This window comes from Symphodus melops (assembly GCF_947650265.1).
Source record: "Symphodus melops genome assembly, chromosome: 18".
NCBI classification, from domain to species: Eukaryota; Metazoa; Chordata; class Actinopteri; order Labriformes; family Labridae; genus Symphodus; species Symphodus melops.
Genome location: NC_136708.1, coordinates 3,143,490 through 3,161,084, shown reverse-complemented (window position 1 = coordinate 3,161,084; position 17,595 = coordinate 3,143,490).

Here is a 17,595-nt window from a genome sequence, read left to right as displayed (position 1 = left end):
TTACATAAACACACATTTTTCTTGCCTCGTGCAGCGACTGCCTTTTTCTCTTTGCTATTTAGTCAACTTAATATTCTGTTTATGGATGTTTATTTTCTCATTGCAATGATCTTAAAGCAGAATTACCGACTCGTTATAATCAGTACAGGCCACAGATGTCCTCATTGACATTTTCCATGATGCTCAGACTTCAGCTATGGCAGACCTTTCTGTTGTCTTTGAAGTCATTGATTTTATTTGTGTTGCTTGTGTTGTTCAAAGTGCCTCAAAATGTGAGATTGTGAAACCCTGAGTGCAAAAGTCACACCCTCAGCTCTCACTCGATGTTGTTGTTGACTTTTATCTTGATGTGATTGTAAAATGAAGGGTAAAAATGGGTCGCCTATGGAAGCCTTAAGAGGTCATGCAGACATTTACTTTAATTTACCACTTTTTCCAGTGGTTAAAGGTCATTTCTGCTTGTTTTATCGAGATCCCGTCTTTCCCTGAATAAAAATCAGTTTTTATCACGATAAAAGGATTATTGCCAGGTGAGCTCGAAAAAAATATGAGATATGAGATAAATAAGTCAAGATATTAAGCTGAAAAGTTCCAAGAAATTCAGCAAGTAAAATGTAAGTTCACTCAGGGCTTCTGTGCAGCCAAGTGATCCATGACATGTCAGACAACTCCCTCTTGCAATGGTTTGAAATGTTAACACAGCAGCAGAACAAAGTTTATGTTGGGCGTCGAGGCCCCGACTTTAACACTCGCTGCTTATCACCGTTTCAACCCATGTTTGAGGAATGATGAGAGGATGCATTAAAGCCAATTTAATCATACGATATGTGATATTAAGAAAATCCTTTATTACAATGAATCCCCCCCGTGGAGTCCAGACCCCGGTGGAGGTGAAGCTGATGACTTGATGGAGGGGGGCGCATGAAACACAGCATGAAGGAACTAGGGCAGAGAGAGGATCTTCTTTAAAAGGGGAGCAGAGCGATGATCAGGGAGGAACGCCGCGCCATTGGTCAGATGAGTACGGCTGACGAGACGGCTGCTTAGCCAATGACAGCCCAAAACTGACAGCTTGAGAATGACAGTGAGTGAGTGTAAGAGGAAAACGGGTGAATGAGAAAGACCGGATCATGGATCACTTCCTGTCTTCGCTGAGCTTCATTTATCAGGTTGCAGGTGGATGTTGGGGTGGCGATTATTTACCTACTTGAACAAACTCGCAGGCGTCGCTCCTCTGGAGGATTTTTTTATACTTTTGTTGGTAACTCAACAAAATGAAATCAGCACTAAAAGTGGAGAAATATTTAGTTTTAGTTAAACACAATCCAGGAATACTTGCCTTTTCACTGTGTGATAAAAGAAAAACTTTGTGTCTCACTTTATAAAACTATCATCATACATCGGTAATTACCAATGAAGACAAGCAGTCAGAGAAGTATGAACTGCCTTTTTAATTATTGAGAAAGGGCTTTAGATCAGTGATGGCATCAATGTCTAAAAAATGTTCAACAAAATAAATAATTATGGAAGTCCAGCAGCAAAATCTCCAAGCAAGTCACTGCATCGATGCAGGATCTGCATCTGCATTGGGATGCATCACATGAGTGAGGATATTCTCTCGTTTGGTATTCATAAAAAAAATAAATAAATAAATAAAAAACTTCTTTGGCCTGCTGTACTCAAATCTTTATTTGCAGATTCTGTACAAAAATGTAAAATTTACACTCAGGAGTCTGGGTCTTAGAATGAGAGTAGTGGTCTTGTTTCTGTTCGTTGTTTTCTGAAAAGTAAGGACCAATCACGTGTCAGCAGGCGTTGGTGTTTATGCATGAAAAACAGTTCTTATGGAGACCAAATGATGGCAGAAAACACTCCACTCAGTGACATCAGGAATCTGTCTGTCTCTACATGACAAACATTTCAACTTTTATCCACAAATGAATGATGCCACATTGGTAAATCCAACCAGCATTTAGATTTCCCAGCTTCTTGTGCTGGTGAACACACTTTGGATATGGGTTTAACGCTCATATTAACTTCTCCTCTGTACCAGCAGGGGCTCTGTGGCTCTCTGAAGAGAGAGCGAGGTGGAAGGAGGGACACATGGGAGGGAATCACTGTGGTGAAGGGAAGATGTAGGAGGTAAAAAAAAGAGCAGGATGCTGTTCAGGTCGGTGCACGGAGATAACACAGATGCAATATGAATGAGGTGGACAAATAAGAGATCAATGCAGAGAAGCGTCACCACTGCCTGGAGGGTTTATGATCAGCGTCATCTGACGTCGGAGTTTAGTGCATGAAATGAATCCAAAGCAGATTGTTTGTTGGAGGATTAAAAACTAATATTTAAAACATGAGCAACCTGGATTAGAAAAAAACCAACCCCCGATATAGACACGGGAAATTTAAATTTAAATGATATAGCCGAGAAAAACAGAGGTGTTCAATTATTCACCAATAGGAACATAAATATAGGAGAATTTCATTTATCTGAAACACATGGTGTCATGTTAAACATCAACAAAATAAATTCTTGATTTTTCAAGATTGGTTTTCAGGTTAACCAGGTAGTTTTTATTGATTTTGAAATTATACATTACATTGATTCCCAGAGACCTGATTTTTCATCAAACTCACATCTGAAGCCCACATCCTTGAATTAGTTCTCTTAAATTAAAGATCTGGTGATTCCTTAAATGGGGCAACAACATGTTAGTTCTCTCTGTGGGTGTAAAATGCTCCTCTGATATTTCACAACAGGATGTGAAAGCTGTTATTTCTCCACATGAGAGAACCTGATGGCAGGAAAAGATAAACCAGCTGTTTAAAAATAAAACTGAACTGTGGCAACGCTTGAGCGTTACCCTAAAGTGAAGACGAAATGTTTAGAGCCCCCCCTCCTGACTGGTTGCAGAATAAGCTCCGCCTCCTTGTTGGTAACAAATGGAACATGGGTCAATTTATGAAACAAAATACAGGTCAAATAAATAATGTGAGATTTACAGATACAGCTCTCACGCCACTCCCAGCATCAAGGCAAACCTCGTGTGTATTACCACCCGTTGGCTCAATGGACAGTTTTCCATCATGTCCCATGTTTCATGATTCCAACATACTGCAGACTTCCCGTTTGTTAGCATACTGCCTACAAACAGCATTTTCGCCAAATCAAACGTCAACAATAGACAAAGCAAAAACAAAACCAGAAACTATCATTCTGGGTCTAAGAACGCTAAAGTATACAGATAGGCTTTTAGTCCTGATTTAAACACAGGGAACTTGGGTGTCGGCCTAACTGTGGGGGGCAACTGTGAAGGCCCGATGTCCCCTATTTATAACATGATTTGGTAAAACTAACATCCACATTTTATTTCCGGAGGAGGACATTTCACATACTGTTGACTTGTAGCATCTCAGGATCTTCGGCCTGGGACCAGTTTACTTTGAGACACAGCTCCCTTTGTAGCACCAGGGACACAAAAACCCCTCAACCACAGTTAGATGGCAAATAAAGACGAGCCAACGTGATGAAGTGTCAGCAGTAATGTGGGTGTTGTACTGCTCTGTCGTGAGGAAGAGGCAGCTGAGACCAGAAGCAGAAGGGAAGCTTTTAATTTACTAGATGGATTTTGTTCAGGAGCAGAACAGAGAGGCAGAGCGTTACTACATATACTCACGAGCTTTCAGTACTGATTGAAAGAATAAGAATGCAGATCAGAGGGACAGAAGTCGGTCCCCTTCCCATAAACACACTGGAATCATAAACCATTGGAATGCAAGTGCTTCTTAAAGGATTTCCAGACTTTTCCATCTGATGGGAGACGCTGGGTCACACCCTGAGCTACATATTGCAAGACTTATTGATCCTATTTAGCCTGGATGGCCCATCCAATCCCCAAAGGATTTAAGGATGTGACTCTAGAGGGGGATGTCTGGGATACTGTAGTCTAATGACAATGTGATGTATCAAAGGGTATGTTTTCACATGTGGTGACTAAATGATGTCGTTAAACACAAAATGTTTTTGTCATCAAGCTGGAAAAAGTAGTGTTTGGTCTGAAGTCACGCTTAAAGGCCCTGACACACCAAGAAGACGCCAAAGAACTGGTGGCAACGAAGGCCGCCTGTGGCGTTGCCTCATGTCACCTCTTGTTTTGAAAAGTTGCACGCAAAGACGACAGCCAACGGCCAATCACCACGTACGTTCTGAGCAGTGTGAAACGGCGGTAGTGTCAAGATCATGTTTACACTGCTTTCATGCACCACTGGTGCTATAGGTAGCCTACTAATAGGCCCCGTTTGATTCGGTTTGATGACCTTTTATTGGTGTTTCCACCGACAAAACTTGGGAATGGTACCGAAATAAAGGATCCATACCTTCCTACTTTTTTGGTACCCTTCTATTTTGGGGCCGTGGGTACCAATCCGGCCCTAAAGGTTTCCTTTTATTCTCTGTGTCCCTTTCTTTTTCACTGAACTTAAATTAATCGCGGGTTGAGCTGCGATGATGTCACACTATTTCATCTGGCGTACACTCCGCTTACCGTAAAAGGCTGCAGTCGGCTGTGGAAACGCAAACAAGATCCGAGTTTACCGTACCAAACTGAATCGATTTCTACTGAACCAAACCAGACTGCTTGGTGGAAACAGGGCTATAGATAAAAAATGTCTGATTAAAAGTTGAAAATGGCGCTGGCGTTGTCAGCCAGAAGAGGTGGAAGCAGCAAATTAGGAGAAACAGCACTAATGGGTGAAACAGCGGCAAGCTCAAGGGGGTTCCCAAACCTGTGTCGAGAGCTGAAGGGCGTTTCAGGGCTTTAAGGCCCCGTGAAAGATTTCCAACAAGACTGCAAACTATCCTTAAAACATGTCCAGTTATTTGTAAACTTCTTTGATCATGAGTCATGTTCGAAGTGAAGCTGCTGCCCAAACTGACACAGTGTCAATGAATTCAAAGCTTAAAAGTCATCGCACGTCTTAAAGCGACTCCCCACCGTGTCATACTTACCAGTATTTGTATTAAAAACAGTTAATGGAGGGAAAGTGTTTCCCGGCACTCAAAGCAAAGACTATTATCTGTCATGTGCAGTTAAATTTACAACGATGTGGAAGCAGCACCCCTGATGTTGATGTTGATCCTACTAATCTCAGTTATCAATATTCCTCTCACATCAGCCACTCGCCCACAAGTGAGCATCCATTATCTTGATGGACCCAGCGGACTGGCTCCCTCAGAAGGTCACAGCATTGTTGGTGCATAAAAAACTCTCAGCAAATAAAGAAAATCAGTCGAAAGACAAGAAGGAGTCTGAAGACATTTTCATGCCAAGATGGTTTTCAAAAGTACAACCGCTGCTTGGACATCTGCTAAAACTCAATAAAAGGCTAATAAAGCTTCTGCCGGTATTTTGGACTCAACAACAGACATAATTACAGATTATTAGATGAATGTACAGACTCTGAGAGCTCTGTGTGAGTCTTTAAGATCACATATCACTTTATTTTTGAACCAGTTTAAAGATTAAAGAAGTCTCAGAGCTCCTCTTCAACATGTGTGTGAAGTGTGTTGTTGTAAATCCACTCTGATCCTGCATTTGATCATGTCTATAAACCCCTCTATTTCAGCCCTGCTCACAACAGGCTGTTTCTGTGTCTGTAGCTTTAAATATGTAAATGAGCTGTGTATGACCACGCCCCCTCTCTGGTATGGGATGTTGCCTGGTTTTCTCACTCCATGTCCTGTTGTTTACGGTGAGAAGGCAGAACAAACACCTCGCTGTGGGAGTGTCACCCACCTGGGGGGGAGGGGACTATTGCCCTTTGTGATGTCATGAAGGTAAAATATCCAAACGGTCTGTTTGAGCACACATTTTCTGAAAAGTGGAGCAGGCAGAAGACATAGAGGATGGACTTTTCTCATCACTGGAGGGTTTGTAGACGGACTAGAGACACATGTTAGTGTCAGAGAAACATCGAGAAGAGTATCTTTAGATCTCTGTAAGGTTGGAGCCTGTGCATCAGTTATTCAGACACCAAAGTAAGCTCGTAATTTTTATGTTCTTGTACTTTTTAAAAAAAACATTCAGATATAATCGGAGCCTGTTTTCATGTATGATTGTTGACTGAGAGCTCAAACTGTGAATGCCCTCATGCAGATGTTCTGTTCTTTGTTACCTCTACGTGATATATACCTGTAAGGGTATAACTGTGAGTGTGAGTCATGTGAATGTTCTTGTGTGAAAAAGACCTTCAAATATACCGTAATGTCGACATTTTTCAATAGAGTCAGACCTCTTGATTCAAACACAAAACAAACAATACTAAGTGGAATTTCTTTCAAAATATTTAGTTGTTTTTGTTCGTTCCTGTTTTTTTTTTTGTCACAAATATGGCAACATTTTAGGTTTAGTAAGTTTTGCCTTTTTGCAGCACTTTTCCTTCATTTGAAGTGAATTTGGACTTTTGTATTTGTTTTGACTTGATACCATTTCTGAATTGCAGCCTCCTTTTTTCTAATCTAAGCATTTTGGCCAGGTTGGTTGCCCTTGGCGACCAAAATACAAAGCTCTTTTTTTTTTTTTTAAAGCAATCTCTAAAGGCAGATATTGGCCGACAGGTGCAGACAGGGCAGCATGGTTGATCTGCACCGATATAGGCAAAGAACCCAGGGCCACAAATTTGATCAGCAAAACTGAAAAGGCAACACATTCTCACTCTGCCGTAATAAACCCAATTTATCTTTAGTTTTTTGTTCCCTGTGTGTGATTCAATCAAACATCCAGGTACAGAACAGTGGAGAACATGTATTTATGAGGAGGCCTGGATGCCAGCGTGTGAACCACAGGAGTTAATCCCATCACTGTTGTCTTAATTAAAGGACTGAGGGGCCACCAGCTGGGGACGGATTGGACAGATAAACAATAAAGTAAGAGCATGTATGCTTAGAAAGGTTGTGATGGATCAACTTGCAACTTGGGATTTAGTGTCTTGCCCAAGGAAGCATCATCATGTGGCTGCAGGAGAATGAGATCGAACCAGCTGAAGCCAAGAAGAACAAATCAAGAGGGAGTTTTACTTTTACCCCTTTTAGTCCGCACCTGGACTTGAGCCAGCGACCCTCCAGGTTCCTAACCCTGCAGACCAGCTGAGGTACTGCCGCCCCAATCTTACCCTCCATCTTGCAGTCAAAAATGATTTCAGAGTAAACAAACAACGAATGAATCTGTCATAAAAAGAATCACAAAATTAAAGAAAACAAAAAACGTGGGCGGTGCACGTTAGCGGCCAAGCTGTAGGTGAGTAACGTTTGACTCGCTGTCGTTGTTGTGCTTCCTTCAGACACCCTGACACACTTCATTCTGTCCTCCGGGTTCCCCACACAGCAGGTTTTCAGATCGTAAATATTGAATATTGAATATCACACTACAAAAGAAATAAACTTCAGAACCAACGATACGTCGTGACTTGCTTTATTTTTCGTTGAAATGGCGAAATCTGGCCCCACTGTTTCCTTTGTATTTTATTGGTGCTTATAGGAGACAATAACACGGTGTTGCTACTGTGGGGTACAGTAGCAACACCGTGTTATTGTCTCCTATAAGCACCAATAAAAAAACAAACTAAATGAAAAACGCCCACAAACCAGGAAGAACTGATTCAGAGTGAAGTGGCTGTGCTTGGCCATCGAGCACTCAGGAGCATCGGGAGCTGAGTTTGACCTCAGTGTGAGAGGCGTTTAAACAAATAACTGTACAGTCCTCACCTGCACTTCACTACACGCAACTTCAGTTAGCTATTGTTAGCCGCTAAATGTCAAGTACCTCTATAGAACAGCAACTTAAAAGCAACATGCTGTTCAATCACGTCGGTCACTCTGGATGTGAAAGGAACAATAACAGGTTGTTTTTTTGTAGCTCTCTTACAGTGGACACACACACACACACACACACACACACACACACACACACACACACACAATTTCATGATGAAGGTTGTGAGGACATTTTAATTTTCTTAGTTGCTTTAAGAATGAGTCACAGTGTGACATCTGCTGGAAACCATTTTGCAACAACGCCTACATCACGGATCTACCCTCTATACGATGCACACACACACACACACACACACACAGTCTAAACCCTTATGGAAATCAAGGAATAAATCCTCCTTTGAAGGTGGCTGAAGGTATTTACCTCTCAGTGAGAGTAAAGGCTCCATTTAGAAGAATTTTAATCAGCATGGTCCAGATGGGACACGTCAGCTCTAATTTGCAGCTCTGCAGGACACTCGCTCATCGCAACTCATTTCTTAATGTGAAGCAGTTCTCACCTCCATGCTCCTGCACTTCTCTTCAAGTGAGCTGAGAAGCGTCTAGAGAGACGCTCCTTGGCTCCAGCCATTAAATACCAGCGCAACAGGCACGTCTCTTAAAATGTCTTTTCACTGCAAGGATGAAATTAGATTCGTTAAAGGAATGGTTGGTTGATATCAGCAAAAAAAAAAAAAGTTTTATTGTTGTGATTTCTCTGAAAATGGGCTTGATGTGTAAACAGTTACGCCCATTTGACATAAAGAACTGCAAGTACGATCGACACAGCCAGAATAAATCAAACTTACGTGATTTATTTAAAAACATTCAGCTCAGCATCTTGATCATTGCATCCGCTGGACTGTGACACGGAGGCATTACAGAGGTAGATTTCTTTATTTTGTTTGTTTATTTTTGGCCATAGGTCAGGAGAAAGATAAAAAAAATTATTACAATAAATTACATTAAAAATGATAGATAGTAGATCGAGTCTGAAATCGAGTAGAGAGAACGTGGGGAATGACATGAGAGAAAGGAGCCACAGGTTGTAATCGAGGACTTTAGCCTCCGACCATGGCACTAACCACTAGGCCACCGGTGCCCCCAGAAATACTACAGTATATTTCTTAACAGATTCCAAAGGCGTTCAGAGGATTTTCACCTGTAATCATAATTATTTGGGTTCGAACATATCAAGAGTTAGAGGACTGATGACCCTGCCTAAAACATCAGTCAGACAACTGCAGCTGATCCAGAATACAGTGCTAGAGTCCTCACTAAAACCAAGAACCTGGATCACATCAGTCCAGTTCTGAGGTCTTTACACTGGCTGCCAGTCTGTCAGAGAATAGATTTTAAAATCCTGCTGCTGCTTTATAAAACGCTTAATAGTTCAGTGACCTCCTCATTAACTACGAGCTGTCCAGAGCGCTCAGGTGGTCTGGTCCAGGTCTGCTGTCTGTCCCCAGAGTCAGAACCAAACATGGAGAAGCAGCGTTCAGCTTCTACGCTCCGTATATCTGGAACAAACTCCCAGAAAAATGCAGGTCTGCTGAATCTCTCAGCTCTTTTAAATCTTTATTAAAAACTTAAATGTTCACGACTGTTTTTAACTGACCAGTGTTAATAAAGATTTTAATCTTTCACTTTGCACAGTAACTTTTAAACCTTTTTATATTCTTACTTTAATTAATTTTATTTGACTTATTTTAACTTGAACACATTTTAAGTTCAGTGAGTTTCTTTTCTTTCCTCTGTCAGGATGCTTTTGGTGTCTTGTGTGAAGCACTTTGAACCGCCTTGTTGTTGAAATGTGCTGTATAATTGAAGTTGCCTTGCCTCAGCTTGAAATAGTTAGTTTTGGTTTATATTTACAGGATGTTCTCTCAGAGATTGAGAACAGCCTGATCCCAGCCATGTTCTTTACACTGTAGCTACTTTTAACTCTGCAGACAGATTTCTGTTACCTTCATGACTATTCACCTGCCAGCGATGCTCCTCACCGGGGGGGGGCGTAGGAGGTTCATTTTCTCTGCGTCTGTTTCGTCCCTCTTCTGTGACAGCATCCAATAGTCATAGTTGTGTAAGACCCCTCGCTGGCTGCCCGCCCACCCACCACCATGAACCTCCTGGTGTAGCTTCAGCTCGTTTGTGCAGCAGGACTGAGTTGAACTAGTTGTCTTAGTTTATCCATTTTAGCCATTATTTTGTAGCGATTTTGAAAGTGCATGTTCATTTAAAAAGCTCGATTTTTAAAACCTTCTACATCAAATCCCAGGCTTACATTACAAGATGGATGATGGACAAACTGAGAAGGAGCAGGCTGCGGCTCAGTTAGTGGAGTCTGCTCTCACATGTCCGACGTGTCACTTAACCCTGAATAGCTGCCGCTTCATGCCTCTGCCCCGGGCGCTTTTATTGTGAAATGCTACTTGACCTGTGGTACTTCCAGGGCGTCATGAGAAAAAGAAAAAAAAAAGTTTCTATTATTTGTAGATTTTCATGCAGACAAACTTCTCTGCCTCCATCTGGGACTCACCAAAGTGTGTGAGTGACAGAAAGCAGCAGGTGACGAGAGAAGCGTACGCCAAACACCTGCAGAGCTGCGACTCTCTAATGGGAAGTCTCCATCTTTTTTTTCTGCACGCGATAGTCAAAGAGTTTGACATGTTGAAGGGTCTGTAAACAACCAGCACGTAGAACAGCTGCTGTTTTGGGATGAACTGAATCTATGAATCTACTCAGAGTAACACGAGTTATCTCATGACACTCACCAAACAAACCTTTTTGTTACACTGACAGAAACCAGCATTCATCCAGCATGAGCCAGCTGTAGTGGTCGTTAGGTCGTTTTGTGGATTGATTATTTTAAATCTGTCATCTTATAGGTCATAGACATGCCTGAGACCAGAGTGCTCCGAGACAAGACCAAGACCTTTAGGGATCAAGACCAAGACCGAGGCAGGGCGAGACCAAGTCAAGACCAGAACAGTAAAATCCAAGAGCGTCCCTCAATTAGACTGTAACACCGGGAAGGGTGCGGCTGTAACCAGGGGATAAAAATGCAATAATGGGGGTCGTCGGTGGCGCAGTGGCAGTGCGCGCGATCCCATGTATCGAGGCTATAGTCCTGGCGTCTTTCCCGCATGTCTCTCCCCACTCTCTCTCTCCTTGATTTCCTACCCTATCCACTGTCCTCCTCTACAATAAAGGCTTGAAAAATGCCCAAAATAAACCTTTAAAAAAAATAAAATGCAAAATGAATGAAGAGAAGTTATCAAGTCTGAGGCCGAGAGAAAAAATACTTTAGATTCCAAAATGAACCAATAAGACCTTCAGAAAGTGGTCTTCAGCAGAAGACTGATTTAGAGTACTACGACACTGTAGTGCATTATGTGTAAGATGTCTTATAGATGCAGAACTGTGGTAGGATGAGAGCCAAGAGTATAGTGTGAGCTGGAAGGGAAATGTGAAGAAATGTAGACGTGTGACAGCTTTAATAAGTGTAATGTCTTCTTGAACCTTTTAGCAGCGACCCAAATAGAAAGCAAGTTTCAGGTTGAACGTTTTCAGGGTGTTATGTTTGTCAGACCTCGGACCAATAATCCAAAATAATCAAGTGTCTGTTTCACACTTTCATCATCGCACATTTACAAAACAAACACCCCGACCCAACTCAAGCCCTGAGAGGTTCTGAGTCCGTGCAGTTAACCAGAATAAATCAGACTTCTCACTACTTTATTTTCATCACATCAGATAGAACACACATGTTCCAGGTTTGACGTTTACAATTTACAACGTTGTCATTTAACAATTTGTACGTTTTTTTCATTCATCCAGAAAAGCAAACCTGATTTTTTTTTTTCTTTATTACAATCATTACAGTTAATTTGTAATTGTATTGACTGTAGGCAGCTTCCTTGGTCTTTAATTTGTTCTTCCAGCTGCGACTAAGCTGCTCTGATCATGAATCACTTCTGAGCATAAATCAGAATTACCTTTTGTTTAAAGGCAGAGCTGCAGGCCTGGCACAGTGTGAGAGGTGTGTGCACGCATGTTGACTCATTTTACTATCAGTATATTTCCACTAATAGCTCCATCACACACACTAACCTCCCAGCAGATTCAATATAAAGGTAACAACTCAGCCTGTCTCTGTTTGTCATCCTGCTTGTGTCGTCTCTTTTCTCATGCCTACCTGCAGACATCGGTGCTGCATGTTGATTCTTCATCTTTATTATCTGCTTAAACGATGTCGATATGAGCTCTGAGTCACACTCCCTGCTCGTGTCAATATTTGGCCGTTATACCCGCAGTCAATTCGAGGCTTGTTTATGATGAACCCAAGTGTTTCGAGTTGAATATATAAATATGACAGAGTGAAATAGATTATTAAGTTAATGAAAGAGACGGCTGTGATGTAACTGTGAATTTATGATCTAAAACCTGCTGTCTGAACGGATGTGCTCCCGTTTACCTCTCCTGTGTTTATCACATAAACTCTCAGTTTGATTCAAACAATCTGTATTGAAATTATTTTTTTCACCACCCCAAAGCAAACAAACTGTTCTGCAAAGCGCGCCTGAGTTTAACTAAAGACCAAGTGTAAGATGTTGTTTTTTAACATCAACAGAGTAACAGTGAGGTTTACAGTGTCGTTTGATTTGGAATAAAACAATTACAACAAATTAATTTGAAGGAATATCAGGGGGGGGGGGGGGGGGGGGGGGGGGGATCAGGACTGAAATTAACACATTTTCTTCAAGCTGTGGCAGCAGAAGAGAATAAATTATTTGAAGCATTTGTCAATCAAAACGTTTCCCGGCTTCTCTGAATGAACGCATCGTTCAATGAAGTCACTGCGATGTTTGTACGAGCAATGACGAAGAGGACAAAACCCAGACATAATCAATCACACTTAGACGGGGAAACACACCGCAGCTCCCCTGGCACTACGAGCAGAGACGAGAGAGGGCGTGGTCCTTCATTCATCCCTCCGCCGCTGCCATCTTTAACTCGATTAACAGGAAACCTCCTGCGTCACAATGTCTGAGCGTTCCTCTAAAAGACCTCGCTGACTACTTTCTGTTCTTAACTTCTTTATTGGTAAAGAAGGCCAGAAAAGGCTGTTTTATCTCCTGACGCTGTGGGAGTATCGAACCCTGTCAGGTCAGGATGAAATACAGGCTGCATACCAACAAGGCTGGGTCCACTCTGAGTAATGAATTCAATAATAAGCTGCTGCTGGCTGCAGGCCCGCTCACGATGAATGGTATTACTTAATGCATTTCTTCAATCATAAACGCTCTGAATGGGCTTTTAGATAACGGAAGCACCACTCACACACATTTCATTCATTCAAGCATTTATTTTAGTTAGTTTACATTTCTACTGCGGCGGCCCCCTAGAGACGGTAATGAGGTACAGCATGCAGGATCAATGACTTGTAAACTCTGCAGGAACTGATTGGGTTTTCTTCTTCAGTTACTTTTGAAGAAATAAAATTAAAATCAATCAGGAAGACGTGATGCTTATTATGGTCATTATGGTTTCCTGTAATGATCCAGAAAGGATCTTTTTCCTCCACGAACAAAGATCATCTCACTTTCTTTGAACAGTCATATGAGACGCCCTGCCTGTATGCTCTTTGTTTGGTTTCACTTCCTTGTTCAGTAGCCAATAGGCAGAGCCCCCCACATAGAGTTGGCCTCTGGAGGGGATTTTAAATTTATCAAATTCCTCTTCATGTACAACGGCACCAAGAACAACGGGGAACACATCACGTAGCAGCAGCGCAGTGTGAAAAAGAAAAACAGACTGAGGAAGAAGATAGACCCACACACTCAATCAGTCCAAACGTTGTGATTGTGACGGAATAAAAAAAGTGTGTGTGGGTACGTCTCCTTCTTATTAATGGACAACTTCTGATTATATTTCATTATTTGTACTTTGATTATTAATCATATTCATTAATTTAATTCAATATATACAGTACTTATGTGAACTGTGTTTTCTCATCTCCATTCACAATAGTCCGTGGCATGCTGCAAAAATATAAAAAATATTGATGATCGTAGCTTCAGTCATATATATATAGTTAGCAGTTAAATCATATATATAAATAATTGGTTCACCTTTAGGCACACTGATTCCATACGCTGCCTCTTGGTTAATTATGAACAAATTACAAATGATTATCCTGCACTTAACTGGAATTACTCACATCACATGCTTCAGGAATCTGTTTATAGCCGCCTGTCCTCGGTCCTCACGGACATCCGCCCACCAATCATTTTCAAAAAAACGCTTCGTTTTTCTATTTTCTCTGTTCCGACACTGCTGGCACGATATCTACAGCTCGCCCTTTTCTTTATGCGAGCTCAGGGCAAGGTTCTCCCTCTCCGGAGTATTTCAGATTGAGCTGTGAAAAGAGTTCACCCAATACCTGATTTGAGATAGTGACGGCTTCTGCTCAAGGATGATTCCATGTTTTAGTTTATCTGTCAAGGCTTCGTCTTCACGTTGAAAGAAAAAAATAATCTGTTAAAGGTCACAGCATGACTGTAATTCTAAAGGTGCCAAAAAGAAACCACCAGGGGTTCTTATCCACCTTGTACATGTACAGTCAGTGTCCTTGAGCTAGTTTATATGCTGTTAATATGTGGTTCATTGTTGTTGTTTTTTTTTATGTTTAATGTATGCGACTGTGGAGGCAGCTAAACGTGCGCAGCTTTTGATTGAAGTCCAAATTTCCCCAATGGGACAAAAATGCAAATTGCATTTCAACGTCGTACAGATCAGTATCGCGTTGCAGTGTATCCAATGTGTCCCATGTATCATATCATACCCTGTAATGTTGTGTCGTATGATGCTGCATTGTAACACTTTGCATCATGTCATATGTTATGTCATGTTGTCATGTATGTTATCACATTGCAGCATATTGTGTCGAGCGGTACACAGCCGGCCTGCGACCAAAACCTTTCTTTAGTGCCAGGCTGCAACTTATTAATATGTATGTAAAGTTTGGCTTTATAACCTGGGGCTCTATGGGGATGGAGTCACTTTTGGAGCCGACCTCAAGTGGCCACAAAAGGAACTGCAGTTTTTCGAGGCTGCAGCACCTTGAAGTCTCAGCTGCAGAGGCTGCAGCACCTTTAAGTCTCAGCTGCAGAGGCTGCAGCACCTTTAAGTCTGAGCTGCAGAGGCTGCAGCACCTTTAAGTCTGAGCTGCAGAGGGCTGCAGCACCTTTAAGTCTCAGCTGCAGAGGCTGCAGCACCTTTAACTCTCAGCTGCAGAGGGCTGCAGCACCTTTAAGTCTCAGCTGCAGAGGCTGCAGCACCTTTAAGTCTCAGCTGCAGAGGGCTGCAGCACCTTTAACTCTCAGCTGCAGAGGGCTGCAGCACCTTTAAGTCTCAGCTGCAGAGGGCTGCAGCACCTTTAAGTCTCAGCTGCAGAGGCTGCAGCACCTTTAAGTCTGAGCTGCAGAGGCTGCAGCACCTTTAAGTCTCAGCTGCAGAGGGCTGCAGCACCTTTAAGTCTGAGTTGCAGAGGCTGCAGCACCTTTAAGTCTCAGCTGCAGAGGGCTGCAGCACCTTTAAGTCTCAGCTGCAGAGGCTGCAGCACCTTTAAGTCTCAGCTGCAGAGGGCTGCAGCACCTTTAAGTCTCAGCTGCAGAGGCTGCAGCACCTTTAAGTCTCAGCTGCAGAGGCTGCAGCACCTTTAAGTCTCAGCTGCAGAGGCTGCAGCACCTTTAAGTCTCAGCTACAGAGGCTGCAGCTTGGAAGATCTCTCCTGTAGTTTTTACTCATCATGTCTTGAACAAGTCGACTCCAGCACTCTTGGTACCCAGTATCAGAAGGAAATGTGTTTGCAGTTGTTAAATTGTGGCAGACATAAAGTCTGACATGTGTTGACTCCCTCTTAATGTTGACTAAACGGTAAAAAGTTAATCATCTGGTGGGATGGGAACTAAAAGCAGACTTCAGCAGCAGGTCTGCTAGCTAAATACATTTGTCTGAGTTTACAGCTTGATTAGCAACCTTACAATGAGGAGGGGCGGAGAGACTTACAACTGTAACAAGGAATAAAAGTTTATTACATAACGGAAATTACTGTCTGTATTCATTATGTATTTATTGTTTAGAGGGTCATTCAGAGGGCCAATAAAACTTACATTTCCTGTTATTGGAATATGTCTCTCAGCAGCAAGAAGCACGAACCAAACAAATCTGTTCAGGGAGGCATCGTGATATCACCTTTGCTCGTCTTTCTCAAGTATCAGCCACAGTTTCTAACCAATGGAAAATAATCAGGAAACAGCTCCTGCATCTATTAAACAATGCAAGATCAATACTGTCACCACAGACTGTGATTAATAGCCATGACAAGAACTTGTCCTGAAGGCTGCGTGTTTCTTCAGTTTAAGAAATGAACAGATAAACCAGCTAACTAACACTTAGCTGTCAGGAAAACTTTAGTGAGTGCTGGTGTTTCCATGCAGCAGACAGCTGAGATTCAAGAAGTTAAATATTGTCCTGCTTGTGAAGTTTACTGTGGAAAATGAAAAAAATGTCTGAAAAAGAATTTAACAACCAGTGAAATGAGATCTCTGTTAATCTCATTGATCTCGTGACCTTTGCGAGGCTAAATCAGTCACTGCTCATGAATAATCACGACATCAGCAGGTTAGCGTCATGTCAAACGCACGCTGTTGATTCATGATCTCCATGTGGCCTTTCCTGTTTTCACTAATGGAAGGCTTTAATGCGTCTTTGATGGATTGCTGTTTTCAACGACTGGTATGAAACTATCGCCTGCAGGAAACAGGTCACACACTTTTCATGCACAATGTATGCCAGTGTATAACATGCATCCTGAAAAACAAGGTGGATGTCTCTGAGGGAATGTGGGGACCATTTAAAACACATGAATAACTGTAGTGGTAAAACCTAGAAAAGGAAGAAGACAGGATATGGAATTATGTAACTTTGGTCTATAAATGAGTGTAGATGTTTGTGATGGGATAGACACAGCATATTTATGTATCTTTGATTTGGATATTCTTTGTATAAGAGCTACCATTGTCTAGGAAAGAGTCTTACATGTAATGGGCTTTTAATGCATGAGAGATCTTAAGAGATACAAAGGTGTGTGTGTGTGTGGGGGGGGGGGGTGATATATAAGGTATGTAGTTAGTGTGTTAAATTGCATTTCTGTCTATGCTTATAATCAGTAAAGAAATTGCGAGAGAAAAAGAAAAGAAAAGTCAGCCCCTTTTTTGATTTGAAGGATTTGATGAATCTTTGGACTTAATTAGCAGCTTCTTTAAATCCATGTCCATGTTGAAAACCTCCCTTCTCTGCGTTGTGTTCTCCTTAATCTTCGTCTGTCACTCATTGTGTTGTGTGATATATTTTTAGGTCTGATCCAAGACCCATAGTGATGCTACAATTCTTCTTTTTACTAGCTTTCCTGCATCTCTTTTTCCCTTTAATTATTGTTCAATGGGTAATGAATATGGCAATTGCTTAATGGCACCATCCATCCATCCATTATCTAAACTGCTTCCTTCCTTTCAGGGTCATGAAGGGCGCTGGAGATGAATCCTGCTGTCATTGGGTGAGAGGCCTGCTGGTCATTCACAGGGCGTGTAGAGACAGACAACCAGCCACACTCACGTTCACACTCACCAATTAGCTTAATGAGCGTGTGTTTGGACTGTGGCAGGAAGCTGGAGAACATGCTCGGGCAGAACATGCAAACTCCGACGGAGAGTTGAACCAGA